Source organism: Myxocyprinus asiaticus, chromosome 33 (genome assembly GCF_019703515.2).
Source record: "Myxocyprinus asiaticus isolate MX2 ecotype Aquarium Trade chromosome 33, UBuf_Myxa_2, whole genome shotgun sequence".
NCBI lineage: Eukaryota > Metazoa > Chordata > Actinopteri > Cypriniformes > Catostomidae > Myxocyprinus > Myxocyprinus asiaticus.
In genome coordinates, this window is record NC_059376.1 from 39,325,156 (window position 1) to 39,342,433 (window position 17,278).

General features: G+C 37.3%; 1 pseudogene; it reads left to right on the forward strand.

Annotated features, from left to right (window-relative positions):
* Nucleotides 1-5,940: 5,940 nt before the first annotated feature.
* LOC127424433 (GATA-binding factor 1-A-like) lies at nt 5,941-15,333 on the forward strand (annotated as a pseudogene).
* Nucleotides 15,334-17,278: the final 1,945 nt, after the last annotated feature.

Below are 17,278 nucleotides of genomic sequence, written 5' to 3' on the forward strand. Positions count from 1 at the left end.
CATGAGCTTGCAGTCTGAATTGAATGTGATGAGATAAAAGTAGCGCGTGCCACGAAATAACGCAAAAACAGTGCTTCTTTCTATTGCATTGTGTAGGGCTGAACGATCCTTCTGATCTATAGGCTACTCGATGACCTTATGTGAATATTAAACTGCAAAGGGCTGTGATGTGATTTAATCAAACAGTTTGTACGTGATGCTCGTGTGGAGCTTTGTTCTGGTTCTGTGCCGCTCCACCAGTGTCATCTCGTGCACAGAATAACAGATGTGTTGCGTTGGTTTCGGTTTGGTAACGTGCGCTGATACACCGATCAGCCACAACATTAAAACCACCTGTCTAATATTGTGTAGGTCCCCCTCGTGCCTCCAAAACAGCACCAACCCACATCTCAGAACAGCATTCTGAGATGATATTCTTCTCACCACAATTGTGCAGAGTGGTTATCTGAGTTACCGTAGACTTTGTCAGTTCGAACCAGTCTGACCATTCTCTGTTGACCTCTCTCATCAACAAGGCATTTCCATCTGTAGAACTGCCACTCTCTGGATGATTTTAGTTTTTGGCACCATTCTGAGTAAATTCTGAGACTGTTGTGCATGAAAATCAAAGGAGATCAACAGTTACAGAAATACTCAAACCTGCCCATCTGGCACCAACAATCATGCCATGCAATTATCTAATCAGCCAATCATGTGGCAGCAGTGCAGTGCATAAAATCATGCAGATATGGGTTAGGGAGAATGGAGAATGGCCAGATTGGTTCGAACTGATAAAGTCTACGGTAACTCAGATAACCGCTCTGTACAATTGTAGTGAGAAGATTATCATCTCATGCTATTCTGAGATGCGGGTTGGCTCTGTTTTGGCGGCACGAGGGGGACCTACACAATATTAGCCAGGTGGTTTTGTTGTTGTGGCTGATCGGTGTATATTTACAGCCCTCCAAATTCACTTTCATTGTTCACTTCAAGTTCCTATACAAATCTTAAACAACCCTATGACCCCAGGTTTTTGTAGACAGAAGAGGAGATGAGATCATCTCGAGGTTTAACCAGATCCCTAGCAATGACGTGTTTATTAAATTATTAGAGAAATATTAATTGGGTATAATAATAACATGAATATAGTTATTATTAGTTATTATAATACAATTGTAGGCCTAATATATTTCTGTAATTTATAATAACCATTATAATAATAATAATAATAATTAGCCTGTTTTCAGGGCCTGAAATTCGGGTACTGCGCACAAAACTGTAATCAATCCCGCATGTTCCATGTTCATAACGCGGGAATTTCCGCACTATTGTATTCATTTTAACATGTAGCTGAGAACTGGTAAACCAGCACATACAGATGAACAAATCAAATCAATAATCGTGTCTTTGTATCAAACTGTAATTCCACAATCTGAACGAATAATTCAGCTCTTCTGCATGTCTCTCTCTCTCTCTCTCTCTCTCTCTCTCTCTCTCATGTGCAGCTTTCGGCAAATGATGACAGATTTGTCATTTTTACGTGAACTATCCATTTACTGCAGAAAAATACTACCTCTAAAATGATGATTATATTGTTGAAAAGCTATGGAGGAAAGCGATCCTATCAGTGAACATGCAAACAGTGAACATGCATAGTTTCTATTAATAGCACTATAAGGAGTCTTATCATTGTTTTATCGCTGCTTTGATTTAACCTGTGATTACTTTAACCACTAATACTTTTACAGTGGTGAAACCCTTATGAAAGTACAAAATCACACAACCTTCTTCAAGGCTATCATATCAGGATCAGATAGTTCACCCAAAAACAAATTGTTTGTCACTATTTGCCCTCATGTTGTCCCAAGCGCATATGTCTTTATTTCTTATATATATATAAATATATAAAGATGCTATGAAAGTTTAAGGTGACTGAGGCTAAATATTTATACAGGTCATTTGGGTTTGGCACAACATGAAGATGACAACACGATGACCGAATTTTGCTTGCATGTGTCGTCTTTTTGATCTTGGGAAGTTGTGCCTACTGTACGTTTAGTGACCTGAATGGCAGACATTCTCTTTAACACCCGCTTGACTCATCATCACTGTAACTGAATGAACAAAAGAAAGTAGAACGGTACGCTTTGATTAACAAATGACTTCCACAGCCCGCGCTCTTTCTGGATGCGGTCAGGCCGTGCATCTTTGTAATGATTGCAGCGTTTGACTCTGTTTGCATTATTGCAATCAGCTCAACTGTCCTCTTGTGTTACATATTAAGCTGTGCTTTGCATCTTTTACTGGCTGCACTTTCCCTTTTGTTCCATTGGTGGTTTTGCATTTATCAAGATTTTTCTGAGCAAAAGTAAGTTTAGTTAATTTGTTTATTTCTTTCCACTGTGTTTTAGTGCATATAAGTCCTGTTGGTTCTGTCTATGATCAGATTTCACTGATCATAGAACATTCATTTATGGAATATAGAAAAAAAATGAGTGTTTACATGCACACCAATACGCTAAAACACTCAAAAAAAACAAAACAAAAAAAAACATTTTAGCCTATGTTTAAGAATAACGCATTTCAATTTCATAACAAATTGTGTGATGTATAACAAAATTAAATTAATAAAATGTAAAAAGTATTTAGATTATTTTATTTTATTAAAGATTAATAAATTAAATTTGATGTAAATTTGTTATGAAACTGAAATGCGTAAACCTTAAATAATGTTTTTTTTAAATTATTTAAATTTTTTAATTTTTTTTGAGTGTAACGACCAAAATTATTCAGAAAATCTGACAACAAGAAAACATTTTACTCATAAAGAAAAAACGTTTGAGGCATTTACATGATCTTAGATGTTGTCGGCTTATTAAGCATAATCAGTGTAAGATTGTGCACTCTTTATTTCAAAATGTAGAAATAATCACCAACTAATCTGGTAGTTGACATGACATTTCAAGCATTGACTGTATAGTGTCCTGCAGCCAAAAATGTCTGTAATGTTAATGGTTAAATAATGTATAAATGCTACACTTAAAAAAATAAATTATTTGGTTAACGGGTAGTTACCTAGACATACAGTATACTGTTAAGAAATATTATATATTAAAAAAAGACAACACAAGTAATTTTACGGTAATATATTGTAAAAAAAATATATATATATTTGTTTATATAAAAAGTATGATTTCCCCATGTAATTAACGGTAAAAAAAAAATAATTTTTTTTTAATTAAGTTTAACAAGAGAATACGTGTACTTTTACACTGGCAGCCAAAAGTTTGGTATAATGTACAGATTTTGCTGTTTCGGAAGGCAATTGGTACTTTAATTCACCAAAGTGGCATTCAGCTGATCACAAAGTATAGTCAGGACATTACTGATGTAAAAAACAACACCATCACTATTTGAAAAAAAAGTTATTTTTGATTAAAACTAGACAGCAGCCATCACTCCAACACCTTATCCTTGAGTAATCATGCTAAATTGCTCATTTGGTACTAGAAAATCACTTGCCATTATATCAAACACAGTTGAAAGCTATTTGGTTCATTAAATGAAGCTTAAATTTGTCTTTGTGTTTGTTTTTGAGTTTCCACAGTACACAATAGACTGGCAAGGTCAATATTAGGTCAAAAATAGCAAAAAAGAAACAGCTTTCTCTAGAAACTCATCAGTCAATCTTTGTTTTGAGGAATGAAGGCTATACAATGATTGAAATTGCCAGAAAACTGAAGATTTCATACAAAGGTGTACACTACAGTCTTCAAAGACAAAGGACAACTGACTCTAACAAGGACAGAAAGAGATGTGGAAGGCCAGATGTACAACTAAACAAGAGGATAAGTACATCAGAGTCTCTAGTTTGAGAAATAGACACCTCACATGTCCTCAGCTGACAGCTTCATTGAATTCTACCCGCTCAACACCAGTTTCATGTACAACAGTAAAGAGAAGACTCAGGGGTGCAGGCCTTATGGGAAGAATTGCAAAGAAAAAGCCACTTTTGAAACAGAAAAACAAAAAGAAAAGGTTAGAGTGGGCAAAGAAACACAGACATTGGACAACAGATAATTGGAAAAGAGTGTTATGGATCTTAACCCCATTGAGCTTTTGTGGGATCAGCTAGACTGTAAGGTGCATGAGAAGTGCCCGACAAGACAGCCACATCTATGGCAAGTGCTACAGGAAGTGTGGGGTGAAATGTCACCTGAGTATCTGGACAAACTGACAGCTAGAATACCAAGAATCTGCAAAGCTGTCATTGCTGCATGTGGAGGATTTTTTGATGAGAACTCTTTGAAGAAGTTCTGAACATTATTTTCAAATTGTAATAGTAATTTTTCACAATATTAATGTCCTGACTATACACTGTGATCAGTTGAATGCAAGGGCGTAGATTTGGCTTTATTACCTGGAATCTACGCCCTTGGTTAAATGACACTTTGGTGAATAAAAGTACCAATTTCTTTCCATAAGAGCAAAATCTGTACATTATTCCAAACTTTTGGCTACCAGTGTATGATTAGCTATTGTTAAAATTACAGTAAAAAACAATAATCGGCCATTCCCAGAAGTCCCTGCGTGACCCATCACATTTCATTATATTTTACAGGATTATGTTTCTTCTTATTTTAATACCAGTAATGTACATTTGGGTGTTCTGTGTTATATTTTATGTAGTTTAGTTAATTATTACTGCATTATTTTAGTGTCCCATATGTTACCCTGATGATGTTTTGTGTTTGTGTGACTGACACTGTGCACTTTCTGTACATGTGCATTAATTATTGTTCTTGGAAAGGCCAATCTTGATGAACTTTAAATCATCATGTGGCCTTTTGTAGTTACTATGGTGATTAACAATACATTTTAATGTGAAAAGCAGACTTTTGTAGTTCTATGCGGTTAGGGGATCAATAAATAATTCAGTAGTTCAGCGAGTATTGACACTGATTACCACCCCTGGAGTCGCGAGTTCGAATCCAGGGCATGCTGAGTGACTCCAGCCAGGTCTCCTTAGCAACCAAATTGGCCCGGTTGCTAGGGAGGGTAGAATCACATGGGGTAACCTCCGCTTGGTCGCGATTAGTGGTTCTCGCTCTCAGTGGGGCACATGGTAAGTTGTGTGTGGATCGCAGAGAGTAGCATGAGCCTCCACATGCTGGAAGTCTCTGCGGTGTCATGCACAACAAGCCGCATGATAAGATGCGCAGATTGACGGTCTCAGAAGCGGAGGCAACTGAGACTTGTCCTCTGCCACTCGGATTGAGGTGAGTAACTGTGCCACCACGAGGACCTAGTAAGTAGTGGGAATTGGGCATTCCAAATTAGGGAGAAAAGGGGATAAAATAAAAAAAATTAAAAAAAATTATTATAATAAGTTATATAAATGGCAGTAAACCGTAAAATATACAGGCATTAAATTACACCTCGTAAAGCCTGAAACATGGTCACTGTATTTTTTAAGGCAAATTACTGGTAATCACAGCTGCCGGTATTTATACCCTAAATTTAACGTAATTTTTTTTCTTACTGTGATATAGCCACTTAATCTAAAACTATTTTAAGCATATTTCTAATTCTGGTTTAATTAATACATGCTGCATTTACAATCTCATAAAAAATTGAGAGACTACACAAAATACTTTCAAACATTAATTTGTCTTACGGCGGGACTATTTAAATGAAAAATAGACTATTTAAATTGATATCTCACCCTTATGTTGTTTTAAACCTTTATGACTTTCATTCCCATGTGAAACACAAAAGGAGATGTTAGGCAAAATGTTTAGTCAGTCACTATTCACTTTCATTGCATCTTTTTTTTTTTTTCTCTGTGTGGGTCAGGTTTTGCCTACATTGTGATGACCAAATGTTGTGTGTGCGTGTTTTAGGAGATTTAAGAACTTTAAAATGCTTATTGTTGGCTTTGCATGTTCATCTGAAATTTTTTGATTTACAAATAGGTTTTCAGTGTAGTGTTTCTTACATTTGTACTTATGAGGCACCATATTTCCTCAAGTTGACCTGTCTTTGGCTCCACCTACCACCCCACATGTGTAACCTCAATCACCCTCAGTACCAGAGCACAGAAACCTTAAAAGTTCTGACCCATCCACAGCTCTCCACTTTACACTCGCCAACATCACACACACCTGTCCTGCTCACGGTCAACAGATAATCTCAGGTATGTCCACATTACATTATCTGCTTACAGTCGAACAATCAGATATATCAGTAATTTGCTTCTATAAATGTAATTCTTATATTGTGCTAAGTAGATAAACGAGACTTTGATTGCTTTTGTAACTTGTCTTAATGGTGGACTTTAAAGCAGTATTAATTATACTTTCGATTAAAGATCCAATGGGTGTTTTTTTGGCATTTCGAAATACAAGTACTGACAATGGATTGAAAGCGTGAAGTGCTTAAAAATACATTTTATTGTGATTGTAATACTTGCTGATTTTCTATTATTCTAACTGCTGAAATTATTAAATTGTGTCGTATATTCATTAATTACAAATCATACACATATAATGTTATTTCAGTATTCTCAATATTAAAGTGTAATAGTTTATCCAGACAGTAAAACATTTTAACATTCATTTCAGAGGTATATATAATATATTTTAAAACATTAAAAGTACATTAACATTTATGAATGCATTATGTTAAATTATGTTATAATCATGTTATTAGTTAAATGCCTAAAGCATTTGCTGGGAGGAAATTTTAGAGAAAAAATAAATAAAACTAACAATTAATAAGTTATAACATTATTACAGTTTGATATTAATAATATGAAAATAATAATATTTAGTCATTTTATATGGGCTTAAGTATAATGACATTATAAAAGCGAATTATTTAATTTTTTATATACAGTATTATATCCCGCATACTATTTTTCTCACACAGTATAAATGAGCCTTTATTCCTGAAAATATATACAGTAGCTGCTTTTATATTTCAAGAAGGTGTAACTTGCAAGCGGATCATCATATTTGGGGGTCCTTGGCATCAAAGAGTTTGAAAACCCCTGAACTACTGTAACATGAACTAACAAAGAACAATAGTATTGATAAATTAACATGAACCATGATTAATAATTGCTGCAAAAAACATTGTTCATTGTTATTTCATGATACCTAATGTGTTCATGTAACCATCGTTCGTTTCTTCAATTTCATTATTTGATGTGATTCATAACCATTTTATTACTAAAAATAGTTCAAGAATTGTATTTAACACAAAATACATTGGGTATTATTAAAGTATTAACATTGATTTAATAAATTCCTTAACCAATTTTCATTGTATCACAGTGCATGCATTTTATCACCCCTATATTTCTGGTTAATTCAATACAGAGAGAGTTCTTGATACACATGGAGACCTCCATTGAGCAGTCTCGCTGGGTATCGTCCTCAATGATGCCATCGGAGGTAATGCCCACCTACCCATCTGACTCCACTTATCTGGCCCACAATGAGGAGGGGTCATCGTTCCCCTGCCCTGAGACTGAACACACTAGTTTCCCCTCTGTGTTCACCAGTCTTGTCCATAGCCGCGGCTCCGGAGCGTTTCAACACAACCCAGGTCAGTGCCACATGTATAGGGCACAGAAAACTGGCATAAGAGCTTGAGCCCATATATTATGAGTTTTAGTGTCTTGCTACTCGTGGTGCATTCATGGTATAGTGACAGTATGACATAGATATGCCATGGTACAGAATGATTACCATTTTCAAATACCATGTTATGTACATTGTACTCCAGTGTACTTCAAAGAATACAATGGTATTACATGTCCAAAATATACTGTCCTGTCAAACATTGTTACACACTGTCCTGAATTAATACATTATACCCTTTAATCAGGGGTGTAAAAAGAGCAAGGAAAAGTTGGCATTTTATTTTAAATTGTTTGACGTGGACAAATTCAAGTCAGATTTGTCCATCTTCAGCAATGTTTATAACTGAAACTTTGCTTTAGGTCAAAGACTGAGATGAAGTGATTCATTTCAGCTGTTTTAAATAAAACTGTTTGAAATTAAATTTAATTAAATTTCATGGGAACATTATCTCATTTGGCTTGTTAGCTAAATGCAAATCTTTTAATAAGGGAAATATCCATTTAGTCATGATGACTGATGAAATATATACTTAGTAATCAAATAAAGTACAAACTCCCCAAAAAGAATACTTTAGGAATTAAGTTTGATTCCACACTAATGTATAATTTCTCTTTACTTCATTTTGTCTCTTTGTTTTCTTCCATATGTGAATCACTTATTAACAAGGGGGGCACAATTATGTGTATGTGTTTATATATGGGTGTTTCTTCGGGCAATTTAATGTCCCAGGGGTTGAATTTGTATTTGTATTTTGTTATATGAAGGCCACATTAAAACTGAATTGAGAACTTTTTACCTGGTACTTTTTTAAATGCCTTTTTATGTATTGTTTTTGCCTTGTCCCAGACATTCAACACTAAAGCATGAAAATACCATTATAAAAATACAAATTATTGCATGTTTAAAACTACGATAATCTAAACAAAGAGTGAAATAAACATAAACCATTTCAATATTTATTGTGGGACAATTATTTCTTTTTAAAGAATTAAAAAAATTGCAAGTGTCCCACAGCTGTGCCGTTATTTCCACCACACCAAAAAATTTTGTCCTAATATATATATATATTATAAAGTTAGTGCCCTTGTTAACCAATTCGACAAGAGCATGCTTGAGATGGAATATAAGAAAACAAAGAAAAATCAAGGTAAACATCACTTGTAAACGGAATATTTTTATAGGGCGTCTTTTCCAGTCAAGCTGTAATTTTGCCAAATTATGAAAAAAGTGTGAAAATATGATTTAATTGTGTATATTTAGGATAAATAAAATGTTAGCTCTGAAATTAGCCTTAGCAAGACAAATGAGTTGGCCATTTTATTTCAAAAACATAAAAAATTTAAGTTCCATCAGCGTCATTTCCACCGCAGAATTCTATTAAACACAATACAGAATTTTGTTTTTTTAAAAGTGCTGAAAATGACACTGTGATGGGAATTTTCATAACTCTCAGAAAAAAAGTAAAACAATTACATAAATCATAAATAATGTACATTCACTGTTGGACATTGTTAGCAAATGAATAAAACATTAGGGAGAATGTGATTTTTTTTTTTTTTAAATGAGACTTTACTTTCTAGAAGTCAGCTGTGCTAGAAGTGCCCGAAGTTGAAGAAACACTCAAGCATATATTTTTAACAACATCAGTTAACAGACACCCTGTAGCAGCGGTACAAACTAATGGATTAATTTCAGATTATTTTACTCTGGATAGGGGCACCCGGCAAGGTTACCCTCTTTCCACATTATTATTCTGTCTTGCCCTGGAACCATTAGCAGCTGCGATAAGAAAGGAGGATGATTTTCCAGGGGTGATGGCGGGAGGTGTGGTGCATAAGCTTCTGCTTTATGCAGATTATATTTATTATTCGTCTCCGACCCTTCTAGATCTATGCCTTGCCTCCACAGAATTATTAACTCCTTTTCTAAGTTCTCGGGATACAAAGTCAATTGGTCTAAATCCGAAGCTTTGGCTCTGACAGCATACTGACCAGTAACGGCCTTCCAACCGGGTGCCTTCCGGTGGCCCAAACAGGGAATTAAGTATTTGGGAATTTTATTCCCAGCAAATTTGTCTGATTTAGTCAGAGTTAATTCTGATCCCTTAATAAAAAGGTTTTCGAATGATGTGGACAGGTGGGCTTCATTACACTTATTGATGATTGGAAAGGTTAATGTTATTAAAATGAATTGTATTCCAAAATTCAACTACCTGCTACAATCTCTCCCTGTAGATGTCCCCCTCTCTTATTTCAAGCAATTTGATAGCATAGCGAAGTCTTTCATTTGGAATGGTAAACATCCCAGGTTAAATTTCAGTAAGTTACATAGGCCGATTGACAAAGGTGGGCTAGGCCTACCCAAGATTTTATTTTATTATTATGCATTCAGTCTTAGACATTTGGCTCATTGGTCGCTTCCACCTGAGAGAGCCCCTCCCTGGTTTTGTATTGAAAAGGAAGTTCTTGCCCCTATCTCGCCACTGCAAAGCCTTTCGATTAAACTAGCTGGAGAGGTTAAGTCGCACCCCGTTATTTTGTATTTGCACTCGATATGGACAAAAGTGTCCAGAGTGTTTAATTCTGTTATTTATTTAAACGTAGCCTCGAGCATATGGCTGAACCCTAAACTATGCATTAATAAGTCCCCTTTCTGTTGGTCAGATTAGATTGTGAGGGGGGTTAATACACTTGGTGACCTATTTGAGAGTGGAGTATTGAGACCTTTTGAAAATTTGGTTCAACATTTTGGCATTCCCAGATCTCAGTTTTATAAGTATTTACAGCTGCGCCACCTACTCTGCACTGTTTTTGGGAGTGGCACGCAACCCCCCCTCCAGTGCGGCAGATACTCTGGGAGTGGTGATTGCTGCTTTTGGGAAGGGTCATGAAGCATCAGTGTATTACTCCATGTTAATTCAGAGTCTGGGGGACGGAACTTTGAATTCTCTCAAAAAATTATGGGAGAAAGATCTAAACTTGACACTGGAGGAGGGGGTGTGGGCTAGGATCCTAAAAAATGTCAAGTCTGCATCTAGAGATGCAAGGGTTCGCCTTATGCAATTTAAGATTTTACATCGATTTTATTGGACCCCCTCCAGATTGTTTAGGCTTGGTTTCAAGACACACCCACCTGCTGGCAATGTCAATCAGAGCTTGGAGACATAACTCATGTCTTTTGGGGGTGTGTTGAGATCCAGGAGTTCTGGTTGAAAGTTCAGAGTCTTATATGTGATGTATTGGGCACTCGGCTTTCACTTTGCCCCAGACTCTGTATTTTGGGCGATGGGGTGGTCATCGACGTTGAGAATCGGCACATAAAGAGTTGGGCCCTAACGAGCGTCATGATCACCAGACAGGTTATTTTAAGGGGTTGGAGGTCAGTTGGAGCACCCTCATTTCATGAGTGGTGCTCAGAGATGGGGAGGGTGGCGACCTTTGAGGAAGGGATGTATAGAAGGCTGGGAAATCTGGGGTTATTTGATAGGAAATGGGGCAGATATTTGGCCTTTTTGGAAGGCTTTCGGGGAGGGGTAGTGGAGAGGGATCTCTAGTTTTAAATATGTGTGTGCAATTTGATTGTTTTTGGAAAATATGCTTTTTATTTATTTATTTATTTATTTATGTGTGTGTGTGTGTGTGTGTGTGTGTGTGTGTGTGTGTTTTGTGTTTTTGTTTCCAAATATTTATGACCACTGGGGTGAATGCTTGTGTCGAGTGGGGGTGTTCGGGGGGAAGGGTTTAATTGTACATAATTTGATTCCGCATTTTCTGTGATGTTTATTTAATTTGTTGAATAAAAGTTTGTCAATAAAAATTGTTAATAAAAAACAAAACAAAAAAAAAACAACATCAGCTAACGGTATCTGTAATTTTATGATGGGATCTGTACATGCAGAGATTATAATAAATAAAGTATGGAAAAAAAAGGAATCATTGAGATTCATCAAGTACATTACACTCCTGCTTCTAATCAATTATAATCAATTCTCTGACTTCAGTTCAGTTTTTGAGCATTATACTCTCTCTCTCCCTCAGTATATCCCGTTTACTCCTCTCCATTCCTCGGCAACCTGTCCTGGTTCGAAGGTTCAATTGGTTCCTCTCTACCCAACCTCTTCCCATCATCTCCATCATCCTGGCACAGCAGTGCCTTATCAAAGACACCCTCCTCATCTTTCTATGCCTCCACTCCCCTCTCCTCCACCAAACCTCCTTGCTCTGCACTTTCCTCTCCTATCCCAGACCACAAAGAGGTGTTCAGTCTTCAGGATAGCCTGAAAGGAGAGAGGATGAGCCCTCCAGGAGGTGGGGAGGCATTTGGTGGTGTGTATCCACTCAACCATTCTGTAAGCGGTGTGTATGTGCATACACACTCCTCAAAAGCACACACACTGCCACACTCACAGTCAGTGAGCCACTGCGGTCCATATGGGAGCATGACACAGGATTACAATAGTGCAGTTCTCTGTACACCCACATCCTTCTCTCCGACATTACGCAGCAAGATGAGATTCTCCCCTACAGGTGAGAAAGTATTGCTAACAGGCAGGTTTGGGTTACACTTTATTTTACAGTACATGTACTTTCAGTATACATGCAGTGTACTTACCCAAGAAAGTAATGTGAAATATTAGGTAACTACATGTACTTAATACGGGTTAAGGTTAGGGTTGGGGTTAGGTTTAGGGTTAGTACCTATTAATTACTGCAGTTGTTGTAATTATATAGTACATAAATGTAGAACAGTACTGTAAAATAAAGTGCTACCCTGGTTTGGGGTGGTGGTGGTACTGTTAGGTCCTAGGTTTGCTTCAAACCATGAATGGAGTGATCTAGACTGGCCCCAAAATGTATTTGGACACTTAAAGTAATAGTTCACACAAAAATGAATATTCTCTCATCATTTACTCACCCTCATGTCATCCCAGATGTGTATGACTTTCTTTCTTCTGCAGAACACAAATGAAGATTTTTAGAAGAATATATCAGCTCTGTAGGTCCATACAATGCAAGTGAATGGTGTCCAGAACTTTGAAGCTTCAAAAAGCACATAAAAGCAGCATACACGTAATCCATATGACTCCAGGGGCTTAATCCGTGTATTCTAAAGCAATTCCAAGTGGTTTTGTGTGAAAACAGACCAAAACATAACTTTTTTTTTTCACTATAAATCTTGACATCAGCAGTCTTTTTTGCAATCATGATTTCAAGCTCGATTACACTTCCTAGAACCATCTAGCGCTCTACACATGCATAAGAATCATGATCATGCCTAGAGACAACAATGGCAAGATGTACAGTGAAAAAGGAGTTATATATTTTTTTTCTGTTCTCACCAAAAACCGATTAGATCACTTCTGAAGACATGGATTAAACCACTGGAGTCATATGGATTACTTTTATGCTGCCTTTATGTGCTTTTTGGAGCTTCAAATTTTGGTCACCATTCACTTGCATTGTATGGAAAGTCAAAACACATCTGGGATGGCATGAGGGTGAATAAATGATAAGAGAATTTCATTTTTGGGTAAACTATCCCTTTAAGTCACACAAGTTTATGAATGTCATTGCACTTGATAACAAAATAACAAACCAAGTGGCATCTGCAAGCAAATGCTGCTAGAGTTTTTCTCAGAACTAACGTCACTGTTCTGAGTCATTTATGACTTTAAATCAACTGTGTCAAGGTGATTTTTAATGGATGTATGAAGTCAGTTCCCCTCAAGTTACAGATGTTCTAGCAGAGTAACCACAGGAGGAATTAATTACATTAACATGAGACAAATAATTATTGTCTGAATTTTGAACAGTATATATGGGTGTCTTCAAATTCAGACACTTTCATGTACCTGGGATTGATTTTTATTAAAATTACCTCCCCCCAACCCCGCTGGAATCTACACCCCTGGTAGTTAACTAATGCTAACAAATGGAACCTTAATGTAAAGTATATTTGAAAAATTAAATAAACTAGTGACTAGTTTTAAGGTGTTGCTTTATTCTTACATAAAAATATTTTTTCTTTATTCATATAAGACAAAGAAATTAATTTCTGATAATGTTAGATGATGTCGTGCAATTTAAACGAAACAAATTCATATCTTTTTTGCTGACAGAGGCACGAGAGTGTGTGAACTGTGGAGCCACTGCCACCCCTCTGTGGCGGCGCGATGGAACGGGCCACTACCTCTGCAATGCTTGCGGATTGTACCACAAGATGAACAGACAGAACCGGCCTCTTATCCGACCCAAGAAGAGACTGGTACACCTCACAGATACTGAATGAACATTAATAAGCAGCAATAATTACTGTATATTCTACCTTGAAGCCAAATAATGTGCTGTTTCAGAGCAAACCTCAAGTATATGACATGTAGAGTAATTCTACCATCTGTCTCTCTTTCTGTAGGTGGTCAATAAGCGAATAAGCACACAGTGTGCAAACTGCCAGACCAGCACCACCACGTTGTGGAGACGCAACATCAGCGGAGAGCCCGTGTGTAATGCCTGCGGTCTCTATTTCAAACTGCACAATGTGAGTGACTTCTTTTTGCGTGCTTAATTTTTCAGGATCACTTTTTGGCAGTTAATATGTCAAACTTACTCAGTTAAAGACCCAAATATAACAATCTGTCATCATTTACTCAAAACTATAACATTCCAATCCCATAGATGTCTTTTCTTTCTTCATGTGTACCCCGGGGGAAAGTCTGTTCCACACACAAATTTATCATTTGACTTTAGTAGACTTGAAATATAGCGGACGAGTCATGTGCACTACTTTTATGGTGCTTTTATGTTTTATGACAGCCCCAAACATCAGAATAAACATCTATTAAAATTTCTTCTTTTGCGTTTCGATGGAAGAAAGAAAGCCATCCAGGTTGAGAACAACATGAAGATGAGTAAATGATGGCAGAATTTTCATTTATTGAATGAACTTACTCTACCTTTGTAGTTATCTAAAGCTTTTAATAAACTTGAAAAATTGGATGTAATATTTTCACTTCTCATTAGGTAAACAGGCCACTTTCTATGAAGAAAGAAGTTATACAGACGCGCAACCGTAAAGTATCAAGCAAAAACAGGAAAGGAAAGAAACTTAATGCTGTAGAGGAGAATCTGTATTGTGATTTTTCCAAGGGCCACATCTCAGATCAGCATTTCGACTCGTATTCTCTGAGCCCAGGTCATCTGGGGGTCTACAGCCACTCTTCTCATTCACTGTCACCCAGCACTGCGTACCACGGCCATGCCACCCTGCCCTATCCATACCACCAATCAGCTGCTATCTTGCCCAGCATGGTGTGAGAAACTGGACAAAAGACTGTAAGGAGTGTATGGATAGTTGGAAGAACTTCTGCATGATTTTGTTACGCAGATATAATACACTCACATTAACCCAGTCATCAGTGAAAACACTCAGTGTAAACATATATGTAAACTTTACTCTTTTTTTTGTACGGATGTGGATGAATAAAACGAATAAATGTCTTTATTGGTGTTTTTTCAACTTTGGGCACTTTTAACATTGTGGATGTCTCGAAAGTAAAGTCTCTAAAGCATTTTTCACATTAATTTTTTCACACTATTTTTTTTAAGTGGTCTACTAACAATGTTATGTTGCATGTATATGCAACACAGGTGATACAGTGCATCCGGAAAGTATTCACAGTGCTTCACTTTTTCCACATTTTATGTTACAGCCTTATTCCAAAATGGATTAAATTCATTATTTTCCTCAAAATTCTACAAACAATACCCCATAATGACAACGTGAAAGAAGTTTGTATGAAATCTTTGAAAATTGATTAAAAATAAAAAATGAAAAAAATCACATGTACATAAGTATTCACAGCCTTTGCCATGACACTCAAAATTGAGCTCAGGTGCATCCTGTTTCCACTGATCATCCTTGAGATGTTTCTACAACTTGATTGGAGTCCACCTGTGGTAAATTCAGTTGATTGGACATGATTTGGAAAGGCACACAACTGTCTATATAAGGTCCCACAGTTAACAGTGCATGTCAGAGCACAAACCAAGCCATGAAGTCCAAGGAATTGTCTGTAGACCTCCGAGACAGGATTGTATTGAGGCACAGATCTGGGGAAGGGTACAGAACAATTTCTGCAGCATTGAAGGTCCCAATGAGCACAGTGGCCTTCATCATCTGTAAATGGAAGAAGATTGGAACCATCAGGACTCTTCCTAGAACTGGCCGCCCGGCCAAACTGAGCAATTGGGGGAGAAGGGCCTTAGTCAGAGAGGTGACCAAGAACCCGATGGTCACTCTGACAGAGCTCCAGCATTTCTCTGTGGAGAGAGGAGAACCTTCCAGAAGAACAACCATCTCTGCAGCACTCCACCAATCAGGCCTGTATGGTAGTGTGGCCAGACGGAAGCCACTCCTCAGTAGAAGGCACATGATAACCCGCGTGGAGTTTGCCAAAAAGCACCTGAAGGACTCTCAGACCATAAGAAACAAAGATTGAACTCTTTGGCCTGAATGGCAAGCGTCATGTCTGGAGGAAACCAGACACCGCTCATCACCTGGCCAATACATCCCTACAGTGAAGCATGGTGGTTGCAGCATCATACTATGGGGATGTTTTTCAGCGGCAGGAACTGGGAGACTAGTCAGGATCGAGGGAAAGATGAATGCAACAATGTACAGAGACATCCTTGATGAAAACCTGCTCCAGAGCGCTCTGAACCTCAGACTGGGGTGACGGTTCATCTTCCAACAGGACAACGACCCTAAGCACACAGCCAAGGTAAAAAAGGAGTGGCTCCGGCACAACTCTGTGAATGTCCTTGAGTGGCCCAGCCAGAGCCCAGACTTGAACCCGATTGAACATCTCTGGAGAGATCTGAAAATGGCTGTGCTCCCCATCCAACCTGATGGAGCTTGAGAGGTCCTGCAAAGAAGAATGGGAGAAACTGCCCAAAAATAGGTGTGCCAAGCTTGTAGCATCATACTCAAAAAGATTTGAGGCTGTAATTAGTGCCAAAGGTGCTTCATCAAAGTATTGCGCAAAGGCTGTGAATACTTATGTACATGTGTGTTGTTTTTTTTTTAATTTTTTTTTTTTTATAAATTTTCAAAGATTTCAAACAAACTTCTTTCACGTTGTCATTATGGGGTATTGTTTGTAGAATTGAGGAAAATAATGAATTTAATCAATTTTGAAATAAGGCTGTAACATAACAAAATGTGGAAAAAGTGAAGCGCTGTGAATACTTTCCGGATGCACTGTATATACACACAATGTGGTCCAAAAGTCTGAGACCACTATTTTGAATTCTTTCTTATTTTCATTACAAATCATATCAGCAGACTAACAGTCTGAGTGAAAAGTTTAATTTAATAAATTGAATGAACTTTACTCTTATACAGTGCTTTTCTGACACTACACTCAAAGCATTTTACATGGTGAACAGGGGACTCTCCTCAACCACCACCAATGTGCAGCATCCAATTGGATGATGTGACGGCAGCCATAGTGCACCAGTATGCTCACCACACACCAGCTGTTGGTGGAGAGGAGAGAGTGGAGTGATAGAGCCAATTCATGGATGGGGATTATTAGGAGGCCATGATGGATAAGGGCCAATGGGGGGAATTTGGCCAGGACACCGGGGTTA